The sequence below is a fragment of the Schistocerca serialis genome, chromosome 5, assembly GCF_023864345.2.
Source record: "Schistocerca serialis cubense isolate TAMUIC-IGC-003099 chromosome 5, iqSchSeri2.2, whole genome shotgun sequence".
Lineage (NCBI taxonomy): Eukaryota > Metazoa > Arthropoda > Insecta > Orthoptera > Acrididae > Schistocerca > Schistocerca serialis.
The window spans coordinates 531,289,718-531,310,675 of record NC_064642.1 but is presented as its reverse complement, the minus strand read 5'-3'; positions in this window follow the sequence as shown (position 1 = coordinate 531,310,675).

The following is a 20,958-nucleotide window of genomic DNA, read 5'->3' as shown; positions in this document are numbered from 1 at the left end:
TTGAATGACTCTGAAATTTTAGTAAGTTTTGTTGTGGTGTCGCTCTTCACTCGTATGTGTAGCCTACGCCAATTTATCTGAAAATTTCGAAAATCCCTCAGCATTTACATTATAACACGTTTGTCTAATTCGACAAATGCTATGAAGGTGTCTTGATTTCCTTGCTTCAATTATAAAGCGCAACATCAAACTGCCTCTTTGGTGCCTTCGCATTTCCGAAAGCCAAACTGATCTCCACCTAAGAAACCCACAGCTTCCGTTTCCATTCCAGCCAGCAACATGAATGCATGCACTGTTTAGCAGATTGTGTGATAGTTCTCGTACATATCTCACTTTCTTTTATTTGAAACTGTATGGATGACTTTTTCCCGAAAGTGTGTTTGTCTCCTAAATTCTACACACCAAACTGAGTAGTCGTTTGATTGCCATTGCGCCCCCCCCCCCCCCCCCCCCCCCTCCAAACCTCAGTGATTTTAGAAGTTTCGACGGAATTTCATCTTTGTCTTCTAAACTGTTTGTTCAAAAATTTCCAAAGTTCTGTTAAACTCTGTCAATAACACTAAAGCCCCTATGTGTTCGATATTAACTCCCAATTCTTCTACCTCATCACCCGACAGTTCCTCAGCCTCGTAGAGCCCTTCAGTTTACTCTACACCTGTCCGCTCTCTCTCTATGTTTATCACTAGAAGTCTTGCTGCATTCTTGATGACGCCTTTGCGCGTAATTAAACCGAATTTTGCTTTGACTTTTCTTTATACAAAGTCACTCACTCCGACAATAATTTCTTTTCCGAAATTTTTGAAGTTTCACTGCAACCATTTCTCTTTAGATCCTTCACTATTTATTTCATTGCTAAATGCTTTGTGTTGGTATATTCCTGTCATTTTTGTACTTCCTTCTTTGGGCTATCTGCTGAAGTATCGAAACTATCTGTGCCGGACCGAGACTCGAACTCGGGACCTTTGCCTTTCGCGGGAAAGTGCTCTACCATCTGAGCTACCCAAGCACTACTCACGACACGTCCCCACAGCTTCAATTCTGCCAGTACCTCGTCTCCTACCTTCCAGACTTCACAGAGGCTTTTCTGCGAACCTTGCAGAACTAGCACTCTTGGAAGAAAGGTTATTGCGGAGACATGGCTTAGCCACAGCTTGGGGGTGTGTTTCCAGAATGAGATTTTCACTCTGCAGCGGAGTGTGCGCTGATATGAAACTTCCTGGCAGATTTCAACTGTGTGCCGGTCCGAGCACTTGCCCGCGAGAGACAAAGATCCCGAGTTCGAGTCTCGGTCCAGCACACAGTTTTAATCTGCCAGGAAGTTTCATATCAGCGCACAATCCGCTGCAAAGTGAAAATCTCATTCTGGAATTTGAGTATTTCCTCTGTATCTAAATATTTACCTATATTCTTTTACCTTTTTCCTGTGTGTATCTGTCCGACTTCTTTGATCACCCTTTTCAAAGATGTCTGTTCCCGTTCTACTGAACTGCTGCTGTTATACTCATTAAAGCAGTATACATAGCCTAAAAGAACTTGAAACGCCCCTCGTCACTCCTCGGTACTTCAGTATCCCACTTCTTTCCACGTTGAACTTCAGTCTCCTCTTCATCATTACTAATTGTGATCTGAGTCTACATCTGCTGTTTTGGTAGATGTAAAAGCCAATAAACAATTTAAAGGCTTCAATTTCCTTACACAGCCCTCTCTCGTTTCTTCTGTGCCTTGAAAATGACTGCTTTTTCACCTGTCGAAATGTAGTCGGTTGCCGAAGACATCACTCGGCTGGGCTTCCGTTAGTTGTTTGAACATGCTGCACACCGGGAGGAACTGGAATAACATAAAATTTATCGAATATACAAATATTTTGTTTGTATCGTAACAGATTTTTTTACATTTATTAAACTTCCAACCCAGTGCCGGAAAACGGAAGTGTACGTAAACATAAATACAGTGACTGGTTCGAAAACGGGCGTGGCCTAACATTGACGGATTGTTCCTTAATGCATTCATCAGCAATATGCGTAATTCCTTCTTATAACTGCGAACAAAACCAGCGTCAACCTATAGATTTTACACTGAGCCTGTATTACACGTTAACACATATTAGCTTCGTGTTTATTATTGTAGCTGCCCATCTCTTCATCTTACATCATTATACAATATTACGAAACAGTCAAAAACAGAACAGAGGAGGGTGGGTATAGTCATAACAAATTTTGGAAAACTTTTTCATTTTAAAGAGGATAGTAAGGTTATTTGAGAGAACGGCCCTGTCGTTGGATTTTTATTTGAATTGTCGAGCATGCCTTTTGATCGATATAAATGCGAAGGATATCGTAGCGCGCCCCTCTGGTGGGGTAACACCTTAACGAGGGAGGGTATAGTGTTCCATTTATATTCTAAAGTATAATAACGTAATACAGCAAATATTTTTCTTAACATTTGTGTTTATTTATATAGAAATTTATACAAATGTTGAAATGCACTGTCTTAAAAATATCCAATCATATGTCGCTGGAGCTGATCTCTGTGGAATTTGAGTTTTTTTTTTACACAGTGCTCTTGATTGCACATTTAATGCTTCTTAAGGCTTCTCCATCATCTTTGTGTGCAATGTTTCCCCGCTGCAATTATTTCTCGGAAGTGCAACCCCCCCAATTTATATTTTTGTTGAATCATGCGCGACTCAGGCAGCTGTTATGAAACTCGGCGGTGAAAGAAATTTTCATCACCAATATTTCTCCCGCAAGGAGAAAATATGTGGTGGGGTAAAGTTCGTGATCACCAGACATTGCTTCAATGTGATTGATTAAATCGCTCGTCAGTGTGTGGTGAAGTGATGGCATGTGACAACTTCGATGGGGATTAGTCTGCCGGACGAGGAAGCTAAGCACGGTGGGTCCTTTGGTGCTGTTTGAGAAGAGCAGGTCGTCGCTACACACACATACACAAACAAACAAACAATATTTTTATCTTAAATTTACTTTTTAAAAAGTGACAATGTACATTTTCAAAATATATATTTGTAATTTAAAAAGTTACCTAATTCTGTCAACAGTAATTAAAATGTGATTGCAATGAAGAAAAATTTGTATCGTGGCACATGTAGTTTGAAGTTTACGTGAATACATGTAAATTTTCTCATACCGCTATGTAAACGACTGTATACAGACTCACCTGTGGAAATATTGTACTAGCTCAGTCCCCACAGGAGTGTTAAGTGAACGATGGGCTAGGACATAAGTAGAACATGATGAATGTTTTATATTTGTGGTGTTTTATATCTAACACGCTGATTACCTCTCTACCTTTTGTTGTAACATGACGTAACATCACTCCTTGGCTTGCAACTTTGTAAAGATCATGACATGACATGTTACGAGGTACATTGTAATGATTCTGTAATGCATACAGTTTTTACATGAAACTGTATATGTATTAGTCACCTTGACCAGGAAGGTTTGTTAACTAAACGTTCAGATCCAGTGATGATAGCACAGATCTGTCGAAACCAGACCAAACCAAGGTTGTAGAGGAAAAAGGAACAGAAGCTGTTTCTATGAAATGAAATGGATTTTAATTTTGTACGGAGAGACATTTTCGTTAGAGGCAATATTTTTTGAGTTATTCAAGAAAAACGTAGAAAAGTGGTCTCCACACTCACTCCCCACCAGTCAGGATTTCTAGTCTGTTGTTCGTGGCACTCAATAGTACCCACGTTCAGTTATTTTTGGACTTCACTGACTTGGCTGTTACGCCATAGGCTTAGTCATGCACTTTCAGATTGTAAAACGGACGTTTGTGTAAATTTTACCTCACAATTTTTTGAATTTTATCAGCAGAAATTAAGAATTAAATTTTGTTCGTCTGGCTTTCTTACTACAAAGCTCCTGTGCCTGTAAGAGTTAAGTTTAGATCAAACTATGAACCTAATTTGTTTTGCATAATCCCTAAAAAAGTCTATTTTTATTGCACTATAGGGGAAGTTTCAGTTACCAATATTAACAATGTGGGTGATTAAGCCTATGGCATAATAGCCCAGTCAATGAAGGCCAAAAAACTAACTGTGACTTTTAGCCACTGCTTACACAGAGTGTATCGTGAAGTTCATTAGTCACTCTGTTCTTTGCACTCGTGGCTCACTCACTGATTTACCTCACTGCTCACTTTCTTGATTCGGCATCTCTCCATCTGAGTTTGGCACTACTGTAGTTCTTTACAGTAACAATCGTATATATATTAGATAATTATTATTACAGATATGATAGTATATAAGTATATTTTTTTGTTTATCGTGATGAGATTAATACACTCAGGACCCCTCTTGCATTGGACCACTGTAATTACAAGACATGTTAAATCACAGTTACTTAAAATCATCTATTTAATATGAGACGTCTTCTTCTTTTTTCTGCTTCTATGAGGCTTGGTTAAAATTATTGATCTTTCCAAATTCTCTCAGTCTTCCTAAAGATATTCTGACCATTGTCTAATAACTCATTAGTAATTTTGGTGTTCTGTAATAGTCTGTTCTTGTAAAAAATTTCTTTCATTGTTCATATGTTCTTTAATATGCTCACTTAGCGTTTCACTTCCGGTTCTTCTCTCAGCGATCAACCTTCTGTCAGATAGTGGGCACTGAACTGCTCTTCTTCGGAATCTCCAATGAATGTATTCTATGTTCATTTCTTTTGTTACAGTCCATGATTCACATTCAAATGTCATAACTGGCACTGACATCGTTTTGCAGAAGTTGGGGAGAGTTTCCTTTCTTGTCTGGTCTTCATGCTACTCTGACACGCAGAAACATGTTGCTGTCTAAAAAAAATCAGTCCCTAAGCTTACACACTACTTATATTTTTAAATTATCCTAAGGACAAACACACACACACACCCATGCCCGAGGGAGGACTCGAACCTCCCCTGGGACCAGCCGCACAGTCCACGACTGCAGGGCATTAGACCGCACGGCTAACGGCTAATCCCGCGCGGCTTGCTGTTCCACATTGTACTGCCGTACATTCATTGATTATTGTTGAGATCACTAAATGTTATTGGCTTATGCAACATGATGAAGATGTAGCTGACTGCAGTCTCACAGAACAAGTTTGGTTTCTGATTTCCAGTTAGGCATGGCAAATCTGCTGACATTGCTTGGCTTTCGATTTAAAAACACAACTTAGTTTCTTTTTGTACAGGCTGATTCACATGTCCACACGAATCAGAATATTCGAACTTGCTATCGTGATCCTTGATCATGCTAGACTCTAAAACGCAGGTCAGTTCCATTATTTCCACTCAGCTGAATTTCAGTGCTGACTAAGGAGGTTCGGTGTACTACTGCAAATTCTGTTATAGTAGTTGTTTTTCTAATAGAACAAGTTAATAACAAGTCTGCTGTCGATCTACTCGTTTGTTTTAAAGTCTTCCTACCTACTTTTTCAACCATCTGATTATAATTATAACCTCTTAGTCTACAAGTCGTTTAATTGCACCAACGCTTATAACTATCTCGTAAATGTCACTCCACTACGAGTATTATTTCATATGTGACTTTTTAGCATTTCTAGCAGCAGCACCACCAGTACATGGACAGAGTGCTTACAGATAGCAGAAAGATTGAGGGCTGTTTTTTATTCTAAAACCTAAATAACCATGTACACTGCACGGGATGTCATCTATAAGGCGAATTTCGTTACATTCAAAGTCGGATTATTTTTGCACCCTCTTATTTCCACTTACAGGTTAATTGAATAAACGGATGTGCCCGCTGTATGTGGTTCATATTCTTTTTGGTTGAGTAGTTAATTTAAAAAAAGTACACCAGTTCGCTTTCAACTCTTGACTTGCTGGTATTAAGCTTCAGGTGGCGTGTAGAGTAGAATGTGGTTGTTATTCCGCAGCATTTCATTATTCTATTAAATCATCTTGTTTGACGTGCAAAAGACGATTGGTGACTGATCCGCCGTTTATATAGTTATCGTTATCCATTTGTACAGTTAAAATCGATGTTGTTGTGAAATTTTGCAGCATCTGCAGAGATCGGCAACCGAAAACGCTGGGAGGGTGAAAATGTTTCGCAGGATGGGACCTGACGTCACTGAATTGTTGCTCGCGAAGCAGAGAGAGAGAGAGAGAGAGAGAGAGAGAGAGAGAGAGAGAGTTGGATCGACTACATTAGCAGGTACTTTGTCCCACAACTTCTCGTACGACTCGGGATCTATAAAAAGACACGAGGTTAGTTAGCTTCATTAGGATAGTTAAATTATTTTCAAAACGATTCATCATTTAATGTCCTGCTCAACAGAAATGTCGTCCTCTCCATAAGCATTTATTTCAGCTGCTATGATATCAGCAAAAGTTTCAAGTGATTTGTGCTCGAGTCAAAGCGAGCTCATTTTACCGTGATCTGATCTTGATTTATTTTGTTTTCTTTTCAGATTTACACTACTGGTTCATGGCACATGGATTCCCTTTGTGTCCGATTCGGTCAAACGCGATTTTTCTATCTTCCGTGTAACTACTCGTTGCTAACAGCTTTGTCTAACCTGACAGTTAACTCAGTGATTTTCGTATATATAGAATACGTACTTGGTATCATTGGAAGATGAATTATGTGAACCTACAGCACAAATAGTTATTCACTCAAGCCACTAAACTTTTCCGTTTACTGCATTACGTCAGTTATTAATTATGTACTCTTTTTACTTTTATCGTGTTTATGCTCTGTATGCGAGTAATAAAAAGGATAACGCTAAATTTTTCACGTGACTTTGTCCACAGAATACAACTTATACCATCATCCAAAATGATTACAAACATTATTCTTACGGGTATCGTTCAGATAGAGGATGCTGCGAAGTGATGCCAAAATAGAAGTCACCAGTTTCAACCTTAACAAGCTCGCCCACAAGGAAATAAAAGTACATTTGGAAGAGAAACAACTGAGGCGTAACAGAAGTCCGAGTTATCTAGAGATAACTCTTGATAGGAGGTTCAGCTTTAAGGAGCACTCGCTGAAAACTGCCTCTAATTGAAGAGAAGAAACAACATCATGTAGAGAGTTTGTAGCATGACAGAGGATTCATCATCTTTAACACAGAACTTCTGCTCCTGGACTGGTGTACCCTGTATCAGAATAGTGAGCTGCAGTCTCAATCAATGGCCTTTACACCGTACTCGTCGACACGCAACTAAACCAGACCAAGCTCGTCATCACAGAAACAGTCAGCAACAGTCAAACTTTATGTTTGGCTATACTCAGCCATATAGCTCCCCCACTTTGGCAGCGAATATTTGCCCTCAAGAGGGCGTTTACAAAAGTAGCTGGCCATCCTTACCTCCCTGTACGTGTGGGCATTCCTGCACTCAATAAAAACAGACTTTGCTCTCTTCATCCACCTCAACGAGGTGCAAAATTTTTGGCTGACAGCGGAGTAACGACTTCTGTCCAATGGACAGAAAAGTGACAGATCAATACTACCCCAGAAAACCTTAAGATACCGTGCATCTCGCCCAGGCCACCAGATTTTGAGTAGCACAGCAAGATGTGGTCTGGGCTCAACAGAACGAGGGCAAATAGTGGAAGACTGGAAGATATCTGTCGCAATATAAAAATGCGGGTTTTGTCCAGCTGTGATTGTAGTGCAGAACGACATCATACGTGCCTGTCCAAAACGATCGTTTCCTGGCGATCCCCAGGAGGTCCTCATGGCGAAAAGGACATCAAATGAATGTATTCAGCAGTTGGATATACACTGAGGTGACAAAAGTCATTGGATACCTCCTTATATCGTGTGACCTCCTTTTGCCCGGCATAGTACAGAAACTCGACATGGCATGCACTCACCAAGTCGTTGGAAGTCACTTGAAAAAATATTTAGCCATGCTCCATCTTAAGCCGTCTATAATTGCGAAACTGTTGCCGAACTGACCCGTCGATTACGTCCCATAAATGTTCGATGGCATTCATGTCGGGCGATTTGTGTGGCCAGATCATTCACTCGAATTGTCCAGAATGTCGTTCAAACCGATCATTAACAGTTGTTTCCCGGTGACATGACAGCAGCCGTACATAACCATATCCCAGTCAACGACCGGCTCAGGTGGACCAGAGGACTCAGTCCAATATACGTAAACACAGCCCACACCATTATGGAGCCACATCCAGCTTGCACAGTGCCCTGTTGGCAACTTGGGTCCATGGGCTCGTGGCGTCTGTGCCACACCAGAACACTACCGTCAGCTCGTACCAACTGAAATCTGGACTCATCTGACCAGGCCAAGATTTTCCAGTCGTCTAGGGCGCAACTTCAGCAGTAATAGTTTCAAAAACAAATTGAAATCATACCTCCTTGACTACTCCTTCTATACCATGGATGAATTCTTGAATACGAGTAAATAAATCTGGAGATATAATATTTGCATTTTGTGCAATTTAGGGGAATAGGATAGATATTAGAAATATTTAGGTATAACACTATAATGTAAACAAAAAAAACCTTGTTTCCTGTGCGCATTTCTTGTACATTTGACACGTTCCACATCATTACGGTTTTCCGTGCAACTAACTCACTAACTATGGTTACGAGCCCAGGAGAGGCGCTGCAGGCGGTGTTGTGCAGTCAGCAAAGCGCTCGGATCAATCGTTTGCTGCCATAGCCCACTAATGCCAAATTTCGCTGCACTGTGTTGCTTGTTGTTAGCATCGAGTACGCTAACGCCGCTGCTGTCGGTCGTCACGTGAATGCCGTCGACAACTGCGTTGTCCGTGGTGAGAGAAAATGCCTAAAATTTGGTGTTTTCGGCACAATATTGACACAGTGGATCTCAGAATATTCAATTCCCTAACCATTTTCGAAATGGAATGTCCGAAGCTCCTATTTCTCCTACTACCATTCAGCGTTAAAAGTATGTTAATTGCCGTGGTGCGGTCATAATCACGTCGGAAACCCTTTCATGCGAATCACCTGAGTAAAAATGACAGATGCACCAATGCACCGCACTTCTATAAACGATTCCACCGCCATCCGTATATGTGCAGATCACTATTCCCTGACTTTTGTCACAACAGTGTGTCTGTGACTTTCTGTGATTTGTAAATATAGTAAATTTAAGTAACCTATAATTGTAAATTTTTTTCTGTGTGTTAAGTAAGTGTATACATATCGATGTGACTTTTCATGCTTTCCCGACAGATCTGTTGCAAATACGCTTCTCGGGTTTGCCGCTGGGCGCCTTGCGGCAGAGTCAACAGCAGCTACCACCACCTGATGATGTCGAGCAGTTGCATCGAGGAAATATTATTCGAGTTACACAATACGATCCGCCGGCAAACCCGAGAAGCCTATTTGTATACGTATCGTTAAAAAGTTTTCTTGTTGACGTGATACTAGCCTACGCTAAATAACTAAATAATTAATACCACATACGTAATTTTATTTTCTATTCGTATTTTAGCAAGTCGCTAAGTAGCTTCCTACAACGAGGGACATTCGTTGCAGAACTGAGATGCAGCCGAAACCGTTGCGGGGCGTCTAAGCTAATACACCAGTTACACTTTGTCTCACTTCAAACTGCTGTGAGCCTGCCCCACACATATTGTCATTTTGTCATTTGGAGATAGGGAGTGGAGCTGTGGATGCCAGAAAATGACGTGCCAAGTGAAGAAATCGGAATATTTCCGACATATTCTTCTGTTTAAATTCAATAGAGGGGAGACAGCAACGGAGGCAGCCTCGAACATGTGCACCGTGTATGGGGATAATGCCTTTGGACAGAGCACGGCAAGAAAATTGTTTTCTCGTCTTGAGGAGAATCGTTTCGACGTTAGTGACTCTCCACGTTCGGGACGACATTCCGGATTTGATGATGATTGTTTAACGCATTTATCCACAACGATCCACCTCAGTGGACTGGAGAACTGGCAGATATGATGAACTGTGAGCATACTACCATCGTGCGATATTTTCATGCAATGGGGGAGGGTCAAAATCCGGGTGTATGGGTACCGCATGCTCTAAGCCAAAATCACATATATCAGCAGGTGGCCATATGTGCGTCTCTGTTGGCCAAATTGGGTTGTGAACAACACCGACCATTTCAATGCTGTATCGTAACAGGTTGGCACAACTTGACAAGAAGAAGGGACCGGTTGGTAGGATATATTCTGAGCCATCAAGGGATCACAAATTTAGCATTGGAGGGCAGCGTGGAGGGTAAAAATCGTAGAGGCAGACCAAGAGATGAATACAGTAAGCAGATTCAGAAGGATGTAGGTTGCAGTAAGTACTGGGAGTTGAAGAAGCTTGCACAGGATAGAGTAGCATCGAGAGCTGCATCAAACCAGTCTCAGGACTGAAGACAACGACAACAACAACATCGTAACAGGTGGCGGGAAATGGTGTCTTTATGCTAGGAGCAAAAGAAAGGAACGGTTGAGCCCAAATAAAGCAGCAACTCCCAGGACAAAGACGTACGAGCATCCACAAAAGGTAATATTATGCTCATGTTTTTCAACAGCGAAGGTGTGGTGTACTACGACTTGCTTCGCCGATGTGTAACCATCACTGCTGACATTTACTGTCAATAACTGAAATGTCTTGCACACGCGGTCCAAGAACAACGACCAGGAAGACAGCGTGGAGTGATGCTACTCCATGAAAACGTCCACCCGACCCGTATTCTGACTAACAAAAACATTACACAGGAGTTGGGCTGGGAAATCATTCCGCTCCCTCCTTATTTATCCGACCTTGCGCCCTCAGATTTTCAACTTTTTCGTACTCCATCGAACAACCTTCAAGGGACTTTCTTTTCGAAAGAAAATTCGCTCCGAACATGGTTCGACGAATTTCTGCCCATGCGAATTCTACAGTCGCGGAATTCAAAAGTTACCCCAGTGGAGTAAAATGATACCAGATTCATATAGAAGTTATTGTAATATGAACTCAGTCTCATTGTAAATAGCTCATCGTAAAATCTTAAAGTGATACGCGGAATATCGTCTGAGGGTAGATATGAGGGATTCTAAACTGCTTAAAATAAATATATTAGATAACAGTTGGTGGCTATTATGTTAATTTGACTAAATAATGTGTAGCTACATCCTCGTTCTGAAATATTGTGGCCGGCCGTGTTGGCCGAGCGGTTCTAGGCGCTTCAGTCCGGAACCGCGCGACTGATACGGTCGCAGGTTCGAATCCTGCCTCGGCCATGGATGTGTGTGATGTCGTTAGGTCAGTTAGGTTTAAGTAGTTCTAAGCTCTAGGGGACTGATGACCTCAGATGTTAAGTCCCATAGTGCTCGGAGCCATTTTTTTGAGATATTATGATGCGAAGTACGATATTATAACAGTGCTGTGAATCCGTGATTGCTATTTTCGCAACAAGAAGTATTTGTTTCCTTGTACAGTCACGTCTACATTTGAACGTTACTCGTTTCAGTCGTATCGAAACGTCATTTTAACATAAGTGATCAACCGAGTTGAGAACCACGCATTATGCTTCATCCTGAACGCGGTCACTACTGCGAATCTGCAAACTGATATGAAAAGAATCTTTGGATACTGTTGAAACAGTCATGTAAAAAAAGTAAATGAGGCTGTGACAACAAAAGAACATTTTTCCGCAGTATGGCGAGTAGGAAGGGTCCAGTTTGTCGCTTGGAACATGGTTTGACACGATCGTACACAAAGTAGGGCGGTTACACAGAATTCTGACGCGACCATCGAAACTGAATCGGAGATGTGCAACTGGAATAGAGGCATAAGTCGCCGCTCTGAATTTAAAACTGATCGCTCGTGGCACGCAACATATATCACCGCTGGAGTAGCCGCCGGGCTGTATGCATCGGGATCGGAACGAACACGCGAAATTGTCAATCTAGGACTGTTGTTTATGCATGCCAGCAAGAGGGAGTAATGTAATACGAATCAAATGAAGGCTGCAGATAGCCAGCTTCCGAAGCGTGCGCGAGCACTATTGGTTATAAAAGTGTAAGTGCAACTCAGTTGCAATTTTGTTAAAATTTCAGCAGGGCGAGCAAAATGAATATTTGCATGCTGTATCTAGTGATGCAATTCACCCGGACAGCGATAATTGAGGCAGTAATTCTGTAGTCTACCGATTGCATTTTGAAGGTAACTAAACCGAAAGAGAGTGCTTTTTGGCAATAACAGGTCTACATTCACTCCAATAGGAGATTTTTTATCTGCTGATGGAGAGAAGCTATGTTTGTGTAGCTCAATAATATCACGACTGCATAGTAACGTAACGGTAGATGTATATGTGGCAGGATGAACGAATTTTGAATTATACGGAGTGGGAATGAATTCTGACCGAAAAAAAGGTTTTCGATGCTACTGAGGAAAGATGACCAAGATTATAATGTTACCGACCAGTAAGTCCGAGCCACAACGGCTGGGTTATTTTTAGCTGATGTGTCACATTTTTGCTTAGGTCACTGTCATGCACACCCTGCAAACTGTATCGAGCGTCCTTGAAATGTGTAAACACCAATTCTTTTAACAAGTGCGCCTTGTTCTCCCTTGAATATCCGTATTTCCATACACTCTGTCTCATCTACTGCCTTATAAATGTACACTGTCCCTCATATCTCTCCTCGTCCCTAACGCTCATGTCGGAACACCATGACGGAAACACACGTTCCCATTATTATAAAATCCTCTCCGTTCCACTGCATCACTCAGTCACCTTCTCCAAGTCCTTTACAGTAGCGGGAACCCGACTCTGGAATAACCTCCCTCGTTATGTTAGAGAACTTAAAAACATGTCCGGCTTCAAAAAACAGTTAATGACGTATCTACTTAAGCAACAGTAATGCCTTCCTCTGTACATGAATGCACTTCACCTCATTACTTCCCTCTTTGCCCCTCCTTAAATCTCCCTTCCCCAAAACTCGCTATACTAGTAAACATCTACTTTACACACCAAGAAATTAATGTACATCTGCACAAACCTTCATTACTATTGCCAATCTTTCTCATGTTTGTCATTATTATTTGATTTTTTTTACTGTTATTATTATTGCTTTTATCATAATCTGTATGTATAGCACCTGTTGTAATAATACTGCCAGCATTTACTTTATTAGGTCTTAGTCATGTTCATCATTATTATTTGATTTTTTTTACTGTTATTATTATTGCTTTTATCATAATCTGTATGTATAGCACCTGTTGTAAAAATAATGCCGCATTTACTTTATTAGGTCTTAGTCACTACTCTTTATTCATATTGTCACTAGAGTAAGCTAATTTTCTCATTGAAACTATGGTCATGATGTAACTCTGATGTGTGAAATGCTGCATGTGTGGAACACTGGTCCGATGTAAGAGAGGGCCTGATGGCCCTAAACTGATCAGGTTAAATAAATAAATATTTTTTGTAATGCACTGCACAGACATATTTCTGTGGACTTATTCGAAATCTGTTCATAACTGTCTTTTTACTGTGTTATGGATGATCTTCCATGCACGTAATTAAGTTTAGCACACGCTCCTTGGATAACGATTGTCCTTTACTACGTTTCATTCGAGACGGGATTTGTGGCTACCTATCCGACAAGGATACACCGGTTTCAATATCACTTTTACTTGTTAAGCACCACATATCGTCATCATTGTATTTCTCATGTACAATGTCCGCACAGTCGAACGTTTTCAACACCATACGTTCCACTGACTCATCTTTCAGAAACGCTAATATTTTATCTACCACTTCCATTTCACTTTGCGAAATTCTTTGTGTGTCTTTCTGACGAAATCTGAGCTTCGGCAAGTGCTGTTGTAGATACAGTGCAATGTTTGCTTTGTTTGTCGTTGCCGTTGCTCTGCTTTGTATCAACACCACTAGCATTGTAGCACTGTTGTGAGTTACGACTAGGAAGTTTAACTACGATCAGTAGCCTCATTCTATGCTTACCATTGTATACCTCCAGTTCTTCTCCCTGTTGCCATTAGCAGGCAATATTGTGCATGCGTGTTAGACAACATGTGGTATAGTGTCCCTTTTGACATATTCAGGCCGATATATTTGATGTAAATAATAAAAGGACTCTGAATAATATTATGTGGACATAAACGACAAATTAATTATGAAAATGTATTAAATTAGCTTCAAAGAAAGGCTATATCGATTGCAATGTAATAAAAAGTCATTATTTATATTAGATGAGATCGTAGTGCATAGCGTTCTCGAAACTAACATTATTATCTTTGTCATTAAATATAAGAGAAAAAAGATATTTAAAATTACTTCGAGTCATATCATTTCTTCTGCTGTATGTAAGGTACGCTTGCTATTGTAAAGCGGTAGCTTTTGTTCTATTTGTTCTCGTTCGTAGCGAATAATTCAAGTGTGTGTTCTGTGCTTAGTGGAAATATATTAACAAAAAGTGAGTGCATTATGTTATTTAAAGAACCCATGCAAACAAATCTTCCTGAATTAATCATTTCAAGAAATTATTTAGCATTTTTTCAGCCTCTGCGAAGCGAGCAGCGGTGATCTTTGACTGGCAACAACTGGCCGCCATTACGCGGCGTATTTAAATTTATTTTTTTGTGTAACATATCACCACAGCCGGAGCAGAAAGAATCATTTCAAGTTATTCAATTAACTAAAGTGCAAAGCGTCACTAATTTTATTTCGTCAAAAAATGTGTACTTTCAAAGATACGATTTATTCTAGGTCAGTGAACTTAGCCCGCATTACATTTCGCCGAAAGCATTTGAAATAATTTGTAGGGAGCCTGGCGCTCATTTGAAACATAATTTATCTTTGGCCGCCTACCAATCAATATATATAGGGTGTTACAAAAAGGTACGGCCAAACTTTCAGGAAAGATTCCTCACACACAAATAAAGAAAAGATGTTATGTGGACATGTGTCCGGAAACGCTTATTTCCATGTTAGAGCTCATTTTACTTTCGCCAGTATGTACTCCAACGTGATCAAATTGTAAATTTTCACAATCAAAATGTGCGAGCTGACGAGAATCCGCACCTAATTGTGCAATCACGTCATCAACACAGATTTTCTGTGAACGTTTGGTCAGGCATTGTTGGTGATGTCTTGATTGGGCCCCATATTCTTCCACCTACGCTCAATGGAGCACGTTATCATGATTTCATACGGGATATTCTACCTGTGCTGCTAGAACATGTGCCTTTCTTTACAAGTACGACACAACATGTGGTTCATACACGATGGAGCTCCTGCACATTTCAGTCGAAGTGTTCGTATGCTTCTCAACAACAGATTCTGTGACCGATGGATTGGTAGAGGCGGACCAATTCCATGGCCTCCACGCTCTCCTGACCTCAACCCTCTTGACTTTCATTTCTGGGGGCATTTGAAAGCTCTTGTCTACGCAACCCCGGTACCAAATGTAGAGACTCTTCGTGCTCGTATAGTGGACGGCTGTGATACAATACGCCATTCTCCAGGGCTGCATCAGAGCATCAGGGATTCCATGCGACGGAGGGTGGATGCATGTATCCTCGCTAACGGGGGACATTTTGAACATTTCCTGTAACAAAGTGTTTGAAGTCACGCTGGTACGTTCTGTTGCTGTGTGTTTCCATTCCATGATTAATGTGATTTGAAGAGAAGTAATAAAATGAGCTCTAACATGGAAAGTAAGCGTTTTCGGACACATGTCCACATAACATATTTTCTTTCTTTGTGTGTGAGGAATGTTTCCTGAAAGTTTGGCCGTACCTTTCTGTAACACCCTATATATATATATATATAATCCCTTTTTTGTGTTTCACTTAATAATAATAATTAATATCCACAGAAAGGAAGGGATAATATAGTGGGTCGAAGACTACCGTAAACATCATTGGCTTTTCCGATCTTGCACTCAAGGGACTCCTTGTTAGTCATTTGAGTTTGCTTCCCATAGCACAACATAAGCCATATGCTTTTTTCTTATTTCTGTAGTTACATTGCATATGTATAAACCTAGTTTTTTGATGTCGGACCGTCTACATTCCTGTTCCATAAATTGTTTAAATATTCATTACGTTATTAAAGTGCAACGTTTACTTGCATTTACAATGTCAGTTACAGATTCTACTTGAAAATGTCGTCAGTATAAAACGTATGGAGCCTCTGCGGTGGTAATCCAACCAACAGGCTGACGTCCGCAAGGTGTCATAATGGCTTTTGTGGTTGGCAAACCATTGACTGAACGACTTGTTGGATGTCCTCCTGAGGGATATAGTTCCAAATTCTGTTTACTCCCCGTTTTGTTGCGCGTTAGATCGTCAAAATTCCGAGCGGGTTGGAAGCCCTCCTAATAACACTTTAAACGTTCTCAATTGGGGACAAATTGCTGGCCAAGGCAGGGTTTAAGAAGCGCGAAAACAAGTAGTCGACCAAAGGGGTAATGCTATGAAAAAATGGCACCCCAGACCGCCCATCCGGGTTGTTGGGCAGTATGATGGGCGAGTCAGGTTGTTTGGTATCCCACCGCTGTCTGGGGCATCTCCAGACACTTCTTGGGCCTGAAATCTCATTGACTGGCGTAGAATTATTTTCAGTGATCAGGTCTCCTTCGAACTGAAAAAAAAAATGTTTCAAATGGCTCTGAGCACTATGGAACTTAACATCTGAGGTCATCAGACCCCTAGAACTTAGAACTAATTAAACCCAGCTAACCTAAGGACATCACACACATCCATGCCCGAGGCAGGATTCTAACCTGCGACGGTAACAGTCGCGCGGCTCCGGACTGAAGCGCCTAGAACCGCTCGGCCACCGCGGCCGGCGGGCCAGAGGTGGACCAAAGCGTTATGGAAGCTTTTTCTTCCGAATAAATCAACAAATTTTCCTAAAATTGTGATCATTTGCTTGTCTGTACATGCACATCACATCTGTCGATTTCCGTTCTATTCAGATAATTCCTTCGTGGTGGGTCATTTTTTTGACTTAGAGTGTACTCGTATTTATTTCAATTTTCTTTTTAGTATGGTTACATAAAAATTCTTGCTAAGTCACTTGACACACAATAACACAATTTTACGTACAAGTCACGACGTATATGAGATTAGGAAATAACAAAACAGTTACAAACAGTTATTGACAAAAAGGTGGGCAAATACAAAAATAAATGGTTAGAGAGACAAAACAGATAGAAATAAGTAAAATTTATGAGTGAGGCAAATTAGGAAACATTTGTGGTACCCCTTTGGTACATACCAGCGTCCAGGTTGACACCGTTTCCTTGATTTCCGGAAGACGTTCGATACAGTTCTACACTACAGCCTAATCAACAAAATGCGAGCGTACGTTATACCAGACCAGCTGTGTGACTGGGTCTTAGAGTTTCTTGAAAACAGAAGACAGCATGTCATTCTGAAAGGAGAAAAATCTTCGGAGGTAAGAGTAACTTCAGACTTACTTGAAGGGATTGTTATTCGACGATTGTTTTCCACGATATGGACTGAAGAGGCAAAGAATCTGGTACACCTGTTTAATAACGTACAGGCCCCTCGAGGACGCAGAAGTGTCGAAACACGACGTGGCAAGTCTGAAGCCTCTGTATGTCGATCTTTTTAGAGATGGTTGCGGGACTCGGCTTTTCGATACGGGATGTCAAATTAAACACCTTTCAGGCGTCTAGTTTCCAACCTTATTTTATTCGGCAACTAGTTTCAGCGTTTTGCTACGCCATCTTCAGACCCTGTGTACAGATAACAATGGTACCAGTATGAAACGAAAAAACAAAAAAGGGGCGTGTTGCAAGTCTTATATACAGTAGTAATGTGCCATAACATAACAATACCAAACAGGACAGGAAGTTACATATAGTTACAGATAAACTAAGGAATAAAATAAGAGAACAGTGCACACCTCATTAACTAAAACTAGTGAGCAAAGTATACAGGGTGTTACAAAAAGGCACGGCCAAACTTTGAGGAAACATTCCTCACACACAAGGAAAGAAAATACGTTATGTGGACATGTGTCCGGAAACGCTTACTTTCCATGTTAGAGCTCATTTTATCACTTCTCTTCAAATCACATTAATCATGGAATGGAAACACACAGCAACAGAACGTACCAGCGTGACTTCAAACACTTTGTTACAGGAAATGTTCAAAATGTCCTCCGTTAACGAGGATACATGCATCCACCCTCCGTCGCATGGAATCCCTGATGCTCTGATGCAGCCTTGGAGAATGGCGTATTGTATCACAGCCGTCCACAATACGAGCACGAGAGGTCTCTACATTTGGTACCGGGGTTGCGTAGACAAGAGCTTTCAAATGCCCCCAGAAATGAAAGTCAAGAGGGTTGAGGTCAGGAGAGCGTGGAGGCCATGGAATTGGTCCGCCTCTACCAATCCATCGGTCACCGAATCTGTTGTTCAGAAGCGTACGAACACTTCGACTGAAATGTGCAGGAGCTCCATCGTGCATGAACCACATGTTGTGTCGTACTTGTAAAGGCACATGTTCTAGCAGCACAGGTAGAGTATCCTGTATGAAATCATGATAACGTGCTCCATTGAGGGTATGTGGAAGAACATATTGACAAAACTAAAATGAGCTCTAACATGGAAATTAAGCGTTTCCGGGCACATGTCCACATAACATCTTTTCTTTGTTTGCGTGTGAGGAATGTTTCCTGAAAGTTTATCCGTACCTTTTTGTAACACCCTGTATACGTCAAATAATCGTAAAAAAGGGACCTACTAAACGGAGGTCAATATTTCATGTTATGTATATATAATCATGGTATAAAGCTAACGGAATGCCCGTGAAACAACTGGAGTAAAATAATGTAGTTATACACTGACGAGTACAGAACTGAACATAAAACATTTGATTACGTGCTGTCATATACTAGTAAAACGTATACCGCTTACTGGAGGTCAGCCCCATAACTATCTGCATCATCATGGTCTATATACTGATAATAACTAATTAAAGGGGAATATAAAAATACATCGGCGCAATTTATCGATCACAATTCATAAGACGCAACGTATTAAATAAAACATTTCTAGGCAATCAAACTTTGAATCTAATGTAACATAGCGTAACGAAATACCACTAAGCAGTAAGTACTGAAACTCAACTACAGCAAATTCTGTGGCTTCTGCTGAAATTGTGCAGAGAAGGCATTAAGCAGAGAAATTGACGCCGAAAAGGCTCCTGCAGCAGCGAAACAGCGATGATGGCAATATGACGGTGATCAAGGCGGCAATGAAAATAGAAAGACGTTTCCAGACTAGATAAGGAATTGAAGAAATACACAGACAGAACCTAAATGCGAGGTTGTGTCGCAAAGCTGAAGACGACGAGTGTACTAGAGATAAATCAAGAGACTCCACTGAGAAATGAGTTAGGGGGAGCTGAGGGTGGATTCGGATTCAAGGAAAAGGAACGATAAGGAGAAGACGGATCAGCATGACAAAATGGAGTGGGACTGCAGCGATCGAATATGGTCCAAGAGCGGAAGGAGAAGTAGCAGGTTACGCTCTGTTGCCGCAAGTGGTCGCTACGTCACGAGATTATGCAGGACGCGTGGCTGACTTGTTCCGCGACAGAAAACAAGTGACAGGTAGCATGGTAGCAGCAGACAGGACAATTTAAAAGCTGGAGGGATGTCAGATATTAGGTGCGCTCCGCCTGCTCTCTGAAAACTGCAACAGATGCCGTTTGTTTCCCATGGCGATGCCGAAAGCCCATCAAGCAGCGGAGCAGAGAATTAAAATGGCTCGGATTGACCCGAGACGGGCGACAGCAGTGGCACACAAGAACATCTACACCATCTGCATCAACGTGATTACTTTGCTATTCACAAAAAAGTACCTGGCAGAGGGTTCAGCGAACCACCTTCAAGCTGTCTCTCTACCGTTCCACTCTGGAACGGCACGCGGGAAAAACGAGCACTTTAATTTTTCTGTGCGAGCCCTGATGTCTCTTATTTTATCGTGATGATCATTTATCCCTATGTAGGTGGATGCTAACAATGTTTTCGCAATCGGAGGAGAAAACTGGTGATTGAAATTTCATGAGAAGATCCCGTCGCAACGAAAAACTCCTTTGTTTTAATGATTGCCACTTCAATTCACGTATCACGTCTGCGACACAATCTCCCCTATTTCGCGAACGTCTGCGACACAATCTCCCCTATTTCGCGATAGTACAAAACGAGCTACCCTTCTTTGTGCTTTTTCGATGTCATCCGTCAGTCCAACCTGATGCGGATCCCACATCGCACAGCAATACTCCAGAATAGGGCGGACAAGCGTGGTGTAAGCAGTCTCTTTAGTAGACCTGTTGCACCTTCTAAGTGTTCTGCCAATGAATCGCAGTCTTTGGTTTGCTCTACTCGCAATATTATCTATGGGATCGTTCCAATTTAGGTTATTTGTAATTGTAATCCGTAAGTATTTAGTTGAATTTACAGCCTTCAGATTTGTGTGACTTATCGCGTAAGCGAAATTTAGCTGATTTCTTTTAGTACTCATGTGAATAACTTCACATTTTTCCTTATTTAGGGTCAATTGCCTCTTTTCCCACCATACTGATATTTTATCTAAATCATTTTGCAAGTCGCTTTGGTCATGTGATGACTTTACAAGACGGTAAATGACAGCATCATCTGCAAACAATCTAAGACGGCTACTCAGATTGTCTCCTATGTCGTTAATATAGGTCAGGAACAATAGAGGGCCTATAACACTTCTTTGGGGAACACCGGATATTACTTCTGTTTTACTCGATGACTTTCCGTCTATTACTACGAACTGTGACCTTTCTGACAGGAAATCACGAATCCAGTCGCACAACTGAGGCGATACTCCGTAGGCACGCAGTTCGGTTAGAGGACGCTTGTGAGGAACGGTGTCGAAAGCCTTCTGGAAATCTAAAAATATGGAATCAATTTGACATCCCCTGTCGACAGCACTTATTACTT